Below are 15,971 nucleotides of genomic sequence, written 5' to 3'. Positions count from 1 at the left end.
ATGAAAGTAAGCCAACCGTTCCCGCGCAATAATAGTTCGGTTCATCATCAGCGAGGCATGCGCGTAGCACACAGGCATTTCTCACTTACAAAAGTGACACACAGGTGTGAGGATAAATGTACTTCAATGCTCTCATACACTGGGTTGAACATGGTTGTGTGACATAATGGATGCTCCAACAGTTGAACAGTGTGGTGTCGTGAGGTTTTGGAGAGCTGAAGGCGTTCCCGCCCCTCAAAAATTCGTCGCCGTATGGCTGTCGTGTACGTTGAACATTGTATTTCATTGGCCACTGTGAAGCACTGGAGCGAATGGTTCAAAGAAGGGCGTGAAATTTGCAAATACGATCCAAGACCGGGCCAAAGCCACCGTGCAATCACTCCCAACACAATCGCAATGTTGATGAGCTGATTAGATAAGAAGGGAGGATAAGCATCGAGGAACTAGCTGAGCGTGCGAATATCAGCCACGGCTTGGTTCACATCATAATTCATGAACATCTCGGTTATCGGCTCTTGTGCGCGCAATGGATGCCAAAGATTTTGAACCAGCGCCAGAAGACGGAGAGTTTCGGATTAGTAAGATCTTGATGAGGGCTAGTTGGTTCATACTTAGAACTGAGGTTAAACAGCGCGAAAAAGACGAGGACACAAAGAAAGAAATACCACAGACAAGCGCTGTATGTGGTATTTCTTTCCTTGTGTCCTCGTCTTTTTTGCGCTGTTTAACCTCAGTTCTGAGAGGTTCGGCGCTGCCTTGATTCATCTGATCCGGTATCACAATGAGGGTGACTTCTTGTCTGCAATTGTGACCGGGGACGTATCATGGTGCCACTGCTACGAGCCTGAAACACGACGGCAAAGCCTACAGTGGAAACATTCGAACTCACCACTCCAAAGAAAGCAAAGGCCGTCATTTCCACCGTTAAGGTGTTGTTGACTTATTTTTGTTTCGATCATCAGGGGCTATTACTGATCGAATTTGCTATACCTGGAGAGACGATCAATCGTTTCAGATATTGTGAAACGCTGGATTGGTTGCGTGTCGCAATCAAGAACAAACTACGTGGAAATTTGACGAATGGGGTCATCTTGCTCCACGACAATGTCCGCCCCTCGTTGCTGATGTGGTTAACACAAAACGGGCAAAGTTCAAGTGGGAAACGCTGCAACCTCCGCCATGCAGCCCAGACCTGTCACCTTGCGACTTCCACATTTTGGGGCAATTGAAGAAACAGCTCAAGGGAACCAGATTCGTGTCGGACGATGACGTGGAAGTGTCAGTTACAGACTTTTTGAAGCATCAACCCAAGGAGTTCTATGAGACGGGAATCATGCAACTCGTTAGTCAGTGGGGCAAATGTCTAAATGGTTATGGAGACTACTTTTAAATAAAGTACGCCGTTTGTCACATATTCGCATTGGCTCACTTTCATTTGACTCGCGCTCGCACATTTTGCAGAACTCTTGCTTTCTGTATGTGCTCTCTGTTGCGACTATAATTTCGATGCAATTACTCGCAATACATGACCGGTGACAGCTGCTCCTGCGCAATACATTGGAACAAAGAACAGTGTCGTTGAGATTTTTCCCTGGCCATTGCATATGTACAAAAGTGTAAACAAGGTTCTGGAATGACAAAGTTTCATTAAAATATTTGTCCTCAGCTTGATGGCCTTTACGTTTTTCATATCAGCGGCATGCGCTGTTTTGCTGGTTTCGAACTTATATAGTTGTAAAGCTCGTGTGATATTTTCTTTACACCCGCTGTGGTTGCTCAGTGGCTATGGTGTTGGGCTGCTGAGCACGAGGTAGCGGGATTGAATCCCGGCCACGGCGGCCGCATTTCGATGGAGGCGAAATGCGAAAACACCCGTGTGCTTAGATTTAGGTGCACGTTAAAGAACCCCAGGTGGTATAAATTTCCGGAGTCCTCCACTACGGCATGCCTCATAATCAGAAAGTGGTTTTGGCACGTAAAACCCCATAATTTAAAATTTTTTTTACTTATTAAATAGACAAAAAACACAGAAGCATTGATATCAGTTATTTCGGTACAATTTTTGGGACATGCGAGTACATTCTTTCATGAAAAAATACATATTTTACTTGTCTTCACAGTGCGTAGCGTTCAACTTCGTTTGCTGAATTTTTGGCAATGGCAACAGGCATTATTCATGTGTTTGATCTCTCGACAAATTCCATAATGAGGAGGCCGAGCTGCAACGTGAGCCCCCGTCCCGAACCAAATTTCTGGTTGCGCCACTGCTCCCCGGTAGCAGGCCTCGTTAGTATATGTCGGGTCAAGCTACACAGAGGAACACGGAGAGAAACCCCTTTTTGGCGCAGAAAACCACTCGTTGACAAAGAAAAGTTGAACGTAGGACAAAGGAGAGTAGGATCTGCACTGGTGCATAATCCTGTCACACACACCCGACGGACAAGTCCTTTCATATCGACGAGCGTGACGGTTAGTCACATGGTGTATCAGGCGTTTGGTATCCGTTCCATTAATTGACGCACAAAGTGAACCGCAACAATGGGAAAACGGCGCCGCAGTAGCTCAACTGGTAAGAGCATCGCACGCGTAATCCGAAGGGGTTGGTTCATATCCCACCTTGCGGTCAGTTGTTTTTTCATGCACTTTCATTTCGATTAATTTGTGTTTTCTTTAATTCAATTAGTAAGCACATGTAATTTATGAATTACAAGTTTTTGTTGACGCAGAACCAATATGCACGGAAGCCCAACCATAAACAGCTTTTTTTGTGAAATGAGTAGAGCGGTACCAATCATTCTTTATTCCCCCTTCCGAGAGCAACACAAGTAGTGCACATACGAAACGACCTTATGCATCTTTGCTGCTATATCACGAGGACGTGGATTCGCGCCATGGGCTGATGATGCGTCACTCAGAGCAAGCAATAGTAGCTTTCACAGGAACCGTGACCAAAGAGGTCTCCATCAGCTAGAAACCTGTATATGCGAATTGAAATAAGAACAGCGTCATATTGAAGCGAACCCCTAAATGTGTACGTGCAAGTATTTCATATGAAACAATTAGCTGACGCTGAACGCGGCCAGTTCGTTACGATCCATTTTATTTTTTATTTATTGTTTTCTTATCATTCGTTGCGCCCGGCCTTTATGGTCCCGACCATAAAGGCGGAGCGCTAACATAAGAACCAATGACGAAATGCGAAGGAAGTGGAACATGGAATAAATCGCAGGAAAATGCGGCCTGTAGTGTTTCCGCAGAGATCCTCCAACTCTGCAGAAGAGCACTTGATGTTCGCTGGACAGTTACAGAAGCTGTAACCGCCGCCTGCCGCGACGCCTGCCCCGTCAGTCATGGTGTATGTCAATGTTCGTAACAGGCTAAAGGCGAAATATCGTCGGCAGGCTTTCAGCGCATCTGATTTGCCCTAAACAAGATGTCAGAGTTTCCTTTGGTAACATTATTGAAGCTGAGAGATGCCTTATGAAAACTTCGATGATGGTAGAGATGGAGGCTGGGAGGGAAACTGTCTCATGTCGGCGCTCTGACACGTATACAATTCCAACCTGAGGGCCGCCATGTTGGTGGGTCAGATAAGATTTCTGGAGAAGCGCACTTGTAGGTTAACAAGCCGGGAGGTGCGCTACTCCGTCTCGTATTATCCGGGTGCGGCGGTGACAACATACAACGAAATCACAAACTTGTATAAAGAAATCAGATGACCTTATCCGGCGCCTCATCGGGACCTTACCATAGCGCAGGCTACCATCTTTTGAAAGCTTCAGACAGACTCTTTTCTCAGCCCGCATAGACTGGCGATTATCACCAATGAGGAATTTAACCCCATATGTCAAATTTAAAACCTGAACGATTTGACAACACAAGACCACATCCTGGGGATGTAGGCGTTCACCTCTCCCAGAAACGCTCTTGCCAGCTCCCTCTAAACTTACCTGGGAGGCTTTACTTAGGACTGTCGTCGAGCTCGGGGAACAAATGAAAATCGTCACTTGGGCCGAGGGAGTCAGCCTCAGCAGGCGCCACCCTGAGATCCCGCCATGATCTTCAATAAAGATGTTGTAAACATCTGTCTTCGTAATGGGGAGGCCACGTTTACGGCTGTATGAGCCATTGCTTAAGGGGGCGTGAAGGAAGGATGTAAATCAACTTTATTCGCGGTCCTGCAGGCCACGAGAGCTTTGGGCTCTCATGGGGTGGGCGTCTCCCACGACGGAACCGGGAGGTTGAGTTTCCTGGCGGCGTCGTGGACCTACTGGACGGCCCAGAGTTGGGGAGCTAGTTCTTCGCTTCGGATTGCTTCCTCAAACTTGCGCTTCTCCTGTTCGCAGTTTATGTGAGCTTGTGAGCACGGCCAGAGTAAATGATAGACGTTAAGGGATGTATTGCAATCGGTGCAATAAGGCTTGTCGTAGAGCTGAGGCATGTAATGGTGTAGTCTGCTTTGCGTGGGGTATGCGTCTGTTTCAGGCACGTACCCAGGGGGGGGCCCGGGGGGGCCCGGGCCCCCCCCGAAATCAAGTGGCATACCCCCCCCCCCCCCTCCCCGCCCACGCCACCACTCCTCACACATTCCTAAAGCGCCGCCAGATCAATGTTGAGACTTCGCAGCTGTTCATCGGTCAGCATTATGCTGCCTTTTTCACTCCTTTTAGATGGCGGTAGTTATCGGCATCTCTTGTAATGTGAAGGACAGTGAAAGAAACCTGGAATAGGACAAACCATGATGTATGCACTTTAAGATAAGAAGGATAATATCATCAGCAATCTCGAAGATATAGTAAAAGCAGCGGAAAAATTCTAAGCTGACCTGTATACAGTACCCAGAGGAGTCACGATAGTTCATTTAGAAACAGTAATGAACAGGATACAGAAACTCTCCTATAACCAGCGATGAGGTCAGAAGGGCCCTGCAAGACATGAAACGATGAAGAGCGGCAGGATAAGGAGGAACAACAGTCGATTTAATCAAAGATGGAGGAGACATTATGCTTGGAAAACTGGCGGCTCTTTACACGAAGTGTCTATCGACTGCAAGGGTCCCAGAAAACTGGAAGAATGCAGACATTATACTAATCCACAAAAAAAGGAGACGTTAAAGAATTGAACAATTATGGGACCATTACCTTGCTCCCAGTATTATATAAAATATTTACCAAAATAATCTCCAATAGAATAAGGTTAACGCTGGATTTTGTCAACCAAGGGAACAGACTGGCTTCAGGAAGAGATACTTTACAATGTATCACATCCATGTCATCAACCAGGTTATCGCGAAATCTGCAGAGTACAATAAGCCTCTCTATGTGGCTTATATAGATTACGAAAAGGCATTTGATTCAGTAGAGATACCAGCAATCATAGAGACACTACGTAATCAAGGAGTACAGAACGCTTACGTAAAAAGCTTGGAAAATATTGCTACATGCGTGAGGTATCTGTTTGTTTGAACGAGGCGCGTAGGCGCCATCACTCCAGAAAAGAGAAGAAAGAACGAACTGGGCTCGCGCTGTGAATCTAACCGGTCAGCGCTGCAACCGTTGTTGTAAATATAATCTGTAAATAGCTTCTCGTCTTACTGACTCGTCCTTCGCGTAAGAATATCTACAGAGGTTCTACAGCTACCTTAATTCTACACAAGAAAAGAAGCAGGGAGATACCTATAGAGAAAGGGGTCAGACAGACACAATTTCTCCAAAGCTATTCATTGCGTGCTTAGAAGAATTCAAGCTATTAAACTGGGAAGGCTTAGGAGTAAAGGTCGACGGCAAATATCACAGCAACCTTCGGTTTGCCGATGACATTGTTCTATTCAACAACAATGCAGACGAGTTACAACAAATGATTGGAGACCTTAACAGAGAGAGTGTAAGAGTGGGGTTGAATATTATTATGCAGAAGATGAAGATAATGACAAATAGCCGGGCAAAGGAACAAGAGATCAGGATGGCCAGTCCGCCACTAGAGACTGTGAAGGAGTACGTTTACCTAGGTCAATTAGAGGGAACCCTGATCATGAAAAGGAAATTCACAGAAGAATAAAAATAGGTTGGATCGCATACGGCAGACATTTCCAGCTCCTGACTGAAAGCTTACCATTATTATTGAAAAGTGAGGTGTGCGATCAGTGCATTTTGCCAGTGCAATATGTCCAGTGCCAATGCATTTGCCAGTGCATATGGGGCAGAGAGTTGAGAGCAAGTTAAGGACCACGCAAAGAGCGATCGAACGAAGATTGCTAGGCATAACGTTAAGAGAGCAAGAGAGTGGTTTGGATCAGAGATCGAACGGCTATAGACGATATTCTAATTGACATCAAGAGGAAAAAATGTAGCTGGGCAGGTCATGTAATGCGCCGGTTAGATAACCGTTGGATCATTAGGGTTACAGAATAGGTACCAAGAGTTGGGAAACGCAATCGAGGGCTACAAAACACTAGGTAGAGCGATGAAATTAGGAAATTCGCGGGCGCTAGTTGGAATTGGTTGGCGCAGGACAGGGGTAATTGGAGATCGCAGGGAGAGGCCTTCGTCCTGCAGTGGACATAAAACAGGCTGATGATGATGATGATGATGATGATGATGATGATGATGGAAGTGGTGGGCCCCCCCTGAAAAAAAATTCTGGGTACGTGCCTGGTCTGTTTGTAGCATTCTCAGTGTAACCGCTTGAGCTCGAGTGAGCGGGTGGTGTGGCGTGCTATACTCTCTACGTTTTAGGTAGTAGTGTTTCGTCGAGTGGTCGGGTGAAGCCGCGCGGTCTGTAAGCGCGCGCGCAGCTTCGTGCGCCGCCTCGTTAAGGTTGGGGACGTCGCCGATCTTTGGTCCTAAGTGTGCCGGGAACCAGTATATGACGTGTTTCTTAATCTCTTTCTTTGTAAAAATTCTGAGAGCCTGTGCGCCAACCGTGCCCTTTTGGAAAGCTCTGATAGCGGCTATGGAGTCGCTGTAGATATGAGCCATTCACCGTCTTATGTCATGGACACGTATAATAACCGAGGTAATACGCGAATGTGTGTGCGTACCTCTATCACCGCGATGACCACAGATTAGCACAATAAATATCTTCGTACCTTTTGTTCAATATTCTGGGTCACCTTTGTGTCATGCGCTAAACAGCTTCACTTGTTATCCACCTTCAGTGGCCGAGTGGAATGGCTCATGAATTTTTCGCACTTGCTCCCTTGTGGTTTATAGATGATCATGTATTTGTCTTCAATTTCAAGATATGGTTCCCAACATATAGTTAGGAAATGCTGTAAACATTCAGAATATATTTTGTCTGATTTTACTACAACATGTGAAACGCCATAAATTTGTGCTTCATCTCCTTTTCGCAAGAATTAGCAAGACTGCAAGCTTGGGAAAGTGCACTAATGTACTTCGGTAGGTGTAGACAACTTGATTTGCAGCTCATGTGTACTCTTATTATGGGTTCTAACACGAACGCTTCTTCAGTTTTATGCGCAGCAACAAGCTAGCTCCCTCATGAAACATTGAACGCCATTGTACTTTCTGAGGTACGCGAATGAACCGTGATATCGTGCGTCAAGGTAATACAGTTTATTCGCCTGCAATAACAGACCATGACGACGGTCACACCAACACCTCCATAAAGCATCTATGCGCGTCAGCTCTATGAAGTTTCGCACGATGTATCAAACACAAGAGAGGAAAGTAGATTACGGGTTCACAAAAGAAAAATTAATGTCTAACGACTGACTCTTTATGCAGTGAACAAGTGGGCCTTTATTTGCGTTTCCATAAAAAGCGGTAGCTGCAATTCCAGCGCTTCAGAAATTCCCTACAATGTCCGTACATATCTCTTTCATTTCTTTTTTTCGTTGGGACCATGGAATGCAGCATTGCAAAGCAACGCTACGCAGTGCCTTTTAGTGCGAAAAGCTCGGAATGAAGTTAGCAGTGTCTGTCACGGATTGCAGTCCCACCGTCGTCGCCGTTCGTGTCGTCGTCAGGGTATTTCCTCATCGTCGGCTGCACCTTCACCAAATGGCGAAGAAGCGCGAATCATTGACAGCGATAGCAACATTCAGCGGTGCGCTCGAGCTCATTGACGGGCGTTCGAATGATACGCGGGGCGAACATTTTGGCGCCACGTAGCGCCCGATGCAATGAACAGTGAGAGGGCTCTGGCAGCCAGCAGACATCTCGCAAAGCTGGCGTTGTCAGGAGCGCCGCCAACAGCGCTGAAGGCAACGCGCGTATTAACGCGACAGCGTTAAGGAGCTCGTGTCGCAGAAAAGCCGTGTCGTCGGCGTCGGCGGCGTTGGCAGTGAGCGAAAAATGGCGGAAGGCAATTCATAAATAAAAACAACTTGCAAGAAGGGCTGGGTGGGAATCGAGCCAGGGTCTCCGGAGTGTGAGACGGAGACGCTACCACTGAGCCATGAGTTTTTTTTTCTTTATTGTCACTCACCCATGAGTTCGATGCTTCAAAGTGGGACAAAAGCGCCTCTAGTGAATGCAGTGTTGCCTTAGAAACGTGCCGTAGTAAGTTATACTGCGGTGCATATTGGTAATTATGAGCATGTAAATTACAGAAGTCGCAGTTAAACGCGCAGCGAAGCACGCTTCCACTACAATTCTTCTGCGCTTGATGCACACGCAGAGCCATTTTGCGGCAAACACAGACGACCCCCTCCTCGCAATGTACGGCGCTGCCCCGACAGGTCACGCGCCACTCGCCCACTTTTTCCCTTCGTTTCGTTTGAGCGCATTGGGGCCGTGCGGGGACCGGTGTGAGGATGCCCCAATACCCTTGCGTTTAATAAGTTTTCTCGCTCTCTCCCCTTCCAACTTCCAGCGTGCGTCACTCGAACCCTCGTGTTTAGGCGACGCGGCTCCTCTTTCCGCTCACAGCGCGATTCCTAGGTGCAGCGTCCAATGCGGGACGCCTCTGACGTGATCGCTGCGCCATAGCGTGTCTGGTGGGAAAGCGTCCCCTGCGATGTGGGCCGTGCTGCTGGCGAGGAGTAACGCGTCTGCGTGGTGCTCCTACGTGAGATAGAGGACGATCCCATCGAGGCGTCTGCCCCATGATCGCGTCCGCCTTCATGGCGCGTCGCGGCCCGGCTGTCCGTGCCGATCAGGACGTTTTGCTCGCGTAGATCGTTTCTCCCTCCGAGACACCGAATTCTTTGGTTCGTTCCGCTTGCTCAGACACACGTTTCGTCTTTGTGTGACTCAAGAGCATGGCGAGCGAATGAGTGGGTGGTGCGAACGGGGTACGATAACGCTATCGCGTTGCACTCTTGAAGGCGAAGCTTAAGCGTCCTCCAAGTTTTTACTGGGGGCGACATGGGAGGCGACATGCGAAGGTGCACGCTGTGCACCTTCATGCACAGCGTTCGCCAACGTTTCCCGGTGAACATTGCATTTACATAGCTGCACTTGTTGGGAAGCGTGAGAAGCAGTCGAGGACTTTTGGATGATATCGCGTTGCACTCTTAAACGCGAAGCTTAAGCGCCCTCCAATTTTTTTTTTTACGGCGAAACAAATTGCGCGCCTCATGTCTGGAAAATCCTTGCATGCATGCATGGACCGCACGTGCCCTTTTGACCGTGAGAGCACGATGGTGGCGGCGTGGACGCTCCTCGAGTGTTATACTTGAACACGCCTCGAACAGCTATAGCAGATTTAATTTGCAGCTCATGCAAACCGTCATGACGGGTTGTAACTCGAATGCCGCTAGCCCATCGTTCCCGTGCCTGTAAAAATACCCTAATGGCGCCCCAAGAACATAGAGTCAGGTCTGCCTCTCAAGCGTCGAATAAAGTTTTCTGGTCACGTGGCTGAAAAATTCTCTGTGGCTGGCCACATGTGTAAAACGAAATGGCCAAAAATGTGTTACCGACTGGCGCCGTAATAAATAGATGCTATCAATTGGCTCAAAAAAGGAAACCGTTTAGGTCAGCGTTGAAACTCGCGATCACTGCCCAGAAATATTACGCGAGAACCTTCTAGGTGGCGGCGGGGATGTTGAAACAGGCGTGTCTAATCTGGCAGTCGAGGCCGCCCACGGCTCCGCCTGTATAGCATCGGGGTGTACACACACCGGAACCTGTTACTCTCGCACGCCGCTTTAGAGCGTGTGCACTTAATCTCCACACCTGTCATTTGTCTACGCAGCCCACGCTAGGCTGCCAGTTTGATGACGGGCCACCTGATGACGAAGTCATGGCTAGCGAACTAGAGCCGCTTGGGCGAACACCGGAGGCTATCATGCGATAAGAACTGATGGAGCGTTATCATAGTTGTTCTTTCGTTCTTTCCGCCATTTCTCGCGGTCCCCGCCAAAGATGGCTGTCCCCTAGAGGGGCTCCAAATTCTGGTCTGTAGTTTGTCAACACACGGTCTGAAAGTTTATTGTCTCGAAGAAACAAGCACAAGAGTATCAATGCTTTTCCATCCAGAAGGCCACTATATCGTCCCAAAAGTTCTGTCATTACATATGTAATTTACATATGTCCACCTACTTGACTGAGCTGTGATCCGCCCTGCCAGACACTCGCGTCGAGGACAAAGAAACACGAGCCAAGTTGGAGGCACCAAGTGAGACGACGACGACGACGACGACAACAACAACAACAACAACAACAACAACAGCAGGTAAGACGGTAAATGGTACATAATCCCAAATAATTCTTGTCCAGAAGTGAAAAATAATATTATGCAGATTTAGCACACATGTTGGAATCTGTGTGAAGCGAGGCTTTTGTGATTTGTGATGCCTGTTTGATGATATACAAAGAGTTGCTTAATTTGGTTTAATTTGGTTGATGAGTTATATGTAGGGCTTGTAGTGGGATATGACCGTTCTGGATAATTCACCAAGAACAGGCACGCACAGCGTGCCACGCTTTCAGTTGCTAAATCAAAGAAAATAATATAAGTCAGAGAATCCGATGATTATAGTTCCCCATTTGATTAACAGATTGGTATTCTGTAGAGATGCCTGTGAGCCGACAATATATGCTCAGGTTTTGTGTATGAAGTTATTTTTTCGTTACGCCGAACAAAGGTGGGTATACCTGTACAAGAGTTATATAAGCCACTTCACGGGTGCAACAACCTGTACAACCAGTACCTGTACCTGAACCTGTACAACCATACAACCTGTGTGCTTAGGTACACAAATATATTGGGCGAGATACACTGTAAAAAATTGCGTTTTTTTTACGGCATATATGCCGTAAAATATGCCAAATCTATACCGTAAATTAGAAAGCAGCGCCACCACTGTTAAAAAGCTTCGAGAGCCTGGAGAGGGACGAAGAGAGAGGAGCTTAGAGAGAAGAAAGACGAGCTGCGCGGATGCTCATTGGCGCGCCGGCCGTTCGCGGCGCGCGAAACGCGCATGCGCTAAGGCATTAGCGCGCGCTGTAGAAGGAAAGACGCACGCTACAGCAACTTCGGCCGTCCCGGCGCCGCGGCTTTGGAGCGAAGTGGAAATCGTACAAGTGCACACAAAGAAGAACGGTTGGTCGTCTTGTAAGTGCAGGTAGGTCGAGTCATTATGGACGGCTCAATGGTGTTTTGCGAAGCGTATTCAATCTTGTTTGAGTGTTGAGCTGCGGTTGAGCTTGCCAAGTCTGCGGTGTCGCCTGTGGAACGCTTCCGCACCACTCTTCGGCTTCGCCATGTTTGCTTTCTCCCGCTTTTGATTTAAACGGGTTTGGCACATTCATTGCCTTGCGCACGTGGTAGTGCTGTTGCGATTTGTTCGCTATCCAGTGTGAGCACTACACGTGATGCAGTGCTCTTTGTCACTTTTACATGTTTTTGTGAGCCTGCTGCCGCCTTTGTTTGTTGTGAGCGTTGTGGCCTTGTTCGCAGATCGCGGCGCGGCGGCGGAAGCGGGGGTTGCAGCGCCATTGGGGAAGTCGAGGTGGTTCCCGTTTCGGCTGCCTCAACTATGTTTCTCTTCTCCGCCCGTCACCGCAGGAACTCTGGACGTTCTCACTTTGGTGTGCTCGCATGCCACGGACTGTGCGCGATGCATTCGCAGCCATGTCTCATTGTAAGACAGGTTGATTTGATTTGAGGTCACACCGCTTTCTCCCTGCATAATCGCAGCAGGTACGTGCATTCAACGTATATTTGGCATTTCGTTGACGATAAATGGTGCCAAAAAGCTTCAATTTTTATTGGATAAACAAGTTGTAATGTAGCAGCCGTATAGCCCAGAGTGTTTTGATGATTTACTTTAAGGAATTACATGAGGCACTTGCAGTTATGGGCTGTCAAATTACACTGCCATGCTACAGAAATCAGGCAGTAGTGATGATTGCACCGTTGTACAGGCCTCTTTTATTTACGGAAGGGCAGACCAATAAAATTTGGTGTTCACAGTCTAGTTATTGAGAAAAGAAGTCAATATAATGCGAAATGTACGTTAAGAAGGTCTAATAAACTAAAATATGTAACTTTTGTTCTCTGTTTTACACCAAGTATAGTGATCGGAGAATTAGGGCTAGTTATTGTTTTAGACTGGCGCATTTTTGAAAATATCTAACACAAGCACCTAGTTCGAAATATTTGGCTGGAAATGTTGGTGCCAAGTACATCAGCACTGCATATGGTTCTACAACTGAGACCTCCATATACAAGGGTCTACAAGCCAATATGGAATGTTGGTATACTCGAAGCCGATATTTCAGGGCAAGTGTTTTAAACCGCATGCTCTCTCTGTTGAATTTTACAAATATTGACTTGCAATAAACATTCACTGGAACGATTTCTATAATTTCCACATAAGCCGTGAAACCTGTGATGAAAAATATAACTAATGACTTCCTGTGAATATCCTATGCTGCCAGTATGTTAGCGTCTCATTATGTAAACGACAGAGCTTACTACTCAACAGCGAAAATTAATATTTAGTTCTCGGTTTTCTCAGGACAGTTCAGCAACAAAATGCAGCCAATATGTGTTATTATTCCCTTTAAACTGTGATCTTCGTGTGCACCATGTAGGGAAGTATGAGCATGCTATATAGTTAATTTGACTGAAAACAAGTGAAAGAGCATACATTTGATCACTGAGCCTGTTGCTTTTGCAATATGCAAAATTTTTGTTCCTGAATTGCAGTTTTAACGTTCTTCCACATATTTTATATAGCAGTTCTATGGGTTACGCAGTCTGCCAACTACATGGACATATCCTTAATATTCAGTTCATTTTCTGGTTGCTTTCTGTTATTCAGTATGCTGCCAGAGAGCTAGTATCTGCATTTTTTATGTGCCAGCAGCCTTCACAAGTAACTGTATAGCAATGGCTTGTAAACCGCTAACTGTATGCAAATGAGTCATAGTCAAGTAATAAAAACATCGGGTCAAATTTGTCGCAAATTTATGTCTTTGAATGGGTATGCACATGGTACACGCTTTTTTTGTTCGAGGATGCCTATAGTTTCACCTCTCTTTATTTAAATACTCTTGATAACTTTGCCCAAAATAGTTTTCAAAAGCCATTTATAGTTTCTTTCCTGCAACACTATTTTGTGGTTGAAAGAAAGCTAAAGACCTGCTGGTTTAGGAACAAGTGGCACACAACACTCAGTGAAAATTAGAAAGTGCCCTAGAACGTAACTTTTGGAATGCATATACTTTGCATACGACTGGTAAAGAACAGTTGATGCAGCAGTCAGCCCTATGTAAAAGTGACAAGTACTCTTTTCATTTTCTTTAGGTGATGACATCTGGATGCCTGAAGAGTACCTATTGCTTGTTGATGGCCATGTTGTGGCAGCAGCAAAGATGTTCAAGCAAGCATTCTGCATGCTGTTTGCAGCTTACTTCTGCTTCCACATTTGTTATGCAGAGAAGGCGTCATGCACACTTGAATTCACACAAAGGTATATTTTATTTTCTGTTTATGCTTGTATTTCTTTTGCATCATGCGCATTAATAGCATATATTATACTGGCCTTAAAATAACGAAACTGTATACAAGCACCTTTAACAGTGCTGTGGATATTGTAAATTCAGTGTCCTAGCTTGATAAAAGAAATTGACGGTAGTTGGCAGCAGGAACCAGCAGACATTGCTTCTGTGTAATCAAAAATAACACTGGACGATTTGAAGCTTAGTCCACTTTTTTCAGCTTCATAGTACACGTCTGTAAAGCTGAAAAATGTTGAGGCCTAAGTTTCAAATTACATAAAAGTAATGCGTTCCGGTTCCTGCTGCGAGCTACCATCAATTATTGGGGTTAATTGGAAGGTCAAGTTGCTCCCATATTTATAGCAGCGAGATTTATATTCAGTTTGCAAGCCCCCAAGGTAATAAGCATGTCTAAAATGTCCATAGGTAAAATGTGTTCACATTAAAGAATAAAAGCACTGTAGAGATTTGTTGCACCTAAAAGCAAAACCCATCTGTGGCTTTTTTCTATAATGAAAGTCAGTCAGACCTCCCACGTGCACCGTACACCAGATGCACCTGTATCATAGAAGTCAAAAGTCACATCTCCTGGGTGTTAGGTGGAGAAACGGTGCACGAAAGTCGGGGACAAGACGAGAAGTACACAGCAGGCTTAGTCGGTTACTAGATTTTTTTTTGCGCTGTTTCCTATTCAACTTTCTCATAAAACAACTTGTCCAACTTTGAATCCTTTCGTAGGCTGGTGTTCTTTAAAACAAAAAAATTGTATTATTTGTACGTCATGCTTGAAATCAGTGTGAGCTGTGGCATTAAAAATATTCCAGATTATCCGAATCATTTCTTTAATGCCGTTATATATAGGCTTTATTGCAATTATGCCTCCCTTCTCTTTAATGGGGGGGGGGGCGGCATTTAGGGCATTTTCGGCATAAACCCAGACCGTGGACGGAAGGGCAAAAAGGAAATCTGGCGGTCAGCAAGAAAGTTCTTGCTTTGGTGCAGCGCATTACTGAGTGTGAATGGAATGTCTAGGTAAGTCTGCCCCATATACCTGCCTTCTCTGTTTTGTGCTAACATTGAAAATATGTTATAAGTCATTCTACCTTTCATAAAATGCAAACCACTCTTTTCAAGAGCACTCACATTGTATGTAAGCACCTCTTTATAGCATTTGGAAGCCCACTGAGTCATTCTTTTTACTTTGCTCCACAGCATGAACTTGTTGACCACACGCAGGGATACTTTTTTGTCTGCCAAGCAGCCCAGAACCTTGCAATGCGAACTACAGAAATGGTTCCCTTTCACCAAGTCACCTACAGAAGAAATTATTTTAAAGCTACGTGAACTGCAATAAAGTGTTTTGAAATATTTGTTGTTCATTACAAAACATCACTGGATGTTTTCCAGTGTAAAGTTTTCATTCTATATCAGTGGTGTTTCAAAAAGTGAGCTGGCCATTACGATAAGTTAAGCTCCTCGCTTACTTTATTTGTATTTGTTCCGTTGACAGCGCTGATATTTTGTAGCGATGCCATTTCTGATTCTGTACTTCGGCCTTTCCTTGCTTGGCCAGTGGTCAGAGCGACAGTGAGCCCTCATTATCAATAGGATCAGACAGCCATTTGTGGTGGATTATAAGGATAGCAAAGAATAAGGCATCGCTACAAAATAGTGGCCAGGAGTATAGTGCCCCTAATTACCTGCAAATTACTGGCAGCTGTCTCAGTATATTGCATATTTTTTCTGATGCGGTATTTGCACTGCATTGGTGCTTAGTTGCGTTGCAGCCTATTTCAGCTCCAGTCAGTAAGTGCGATATATCTTGTTGCAGGAAGGGGAGAGTTCCGCATCCCGACTACCCTGACTAGAACATTCAGATTCGGAACAGTCAGACCGCATGAAACAAGCGTTTAAAAGTACAGTACGCAAATATATTGTTTTTAAGGGACAGTATGTTCAATATTGAAATTAAAGATGCAGTTGTACAGCGTCTAGCTTCATTTTCGCCGGCGGAATTGATGCCGTAACGGTGGTATTTAATAGCAAAGTAAA

The 15,971-nt window shown here is 45.7% G+C and overlaps 1 long non-coding RNA gene across 2 annotated transcripts; it reads left to right on the top strand.

Annotated features, from left to right (window-relative positions):
- The first annotated feature begins 11,284 nt into the window (after positions 1-11,284).
- On the top strand, positions 11,285-15,268 carry LOC135905266 (uncharacterized). Of its 2 annotated transcripts, none has more exons than XR_010565365.2 (5): positions 11,285-11,536; positions 11,980-12,114; positions 13,726-13,891; positions 14,836-14,951; positions 15,132-15,268. It is a non-coding gene; the product is annotated as an uncharacterized lncRNA (long non-coding RNA). The 2 variants fall into 2 exon arrangements; XR_010565361.2 differs by having other exon boundaries at positions 11,872-12,114.
- The last annotated feature ends 703 nt before the right edge of the window (positions 15,269-15,971 follow it).

This window comes from Dermacentor albipictus, chromosome 1, assembly GCF_038994185.2.
Source record: "Dermacentor albipictus isolate Rhodes 1998 colony chromosome 1, USDA_Dalb.pri_finalv2, whole genome shotgun sequence".
Taxonomy (NCBI): domain Eukaryota; kingdom Metazoa; phylum Arthropoda; class Arachnida; order Ixodida; family Ixodidae; genus Dermacentor; species Dermacentor albipictus.
This window is presented reverse-complemented; position numbering and strand designations above follow the sequence as displayed.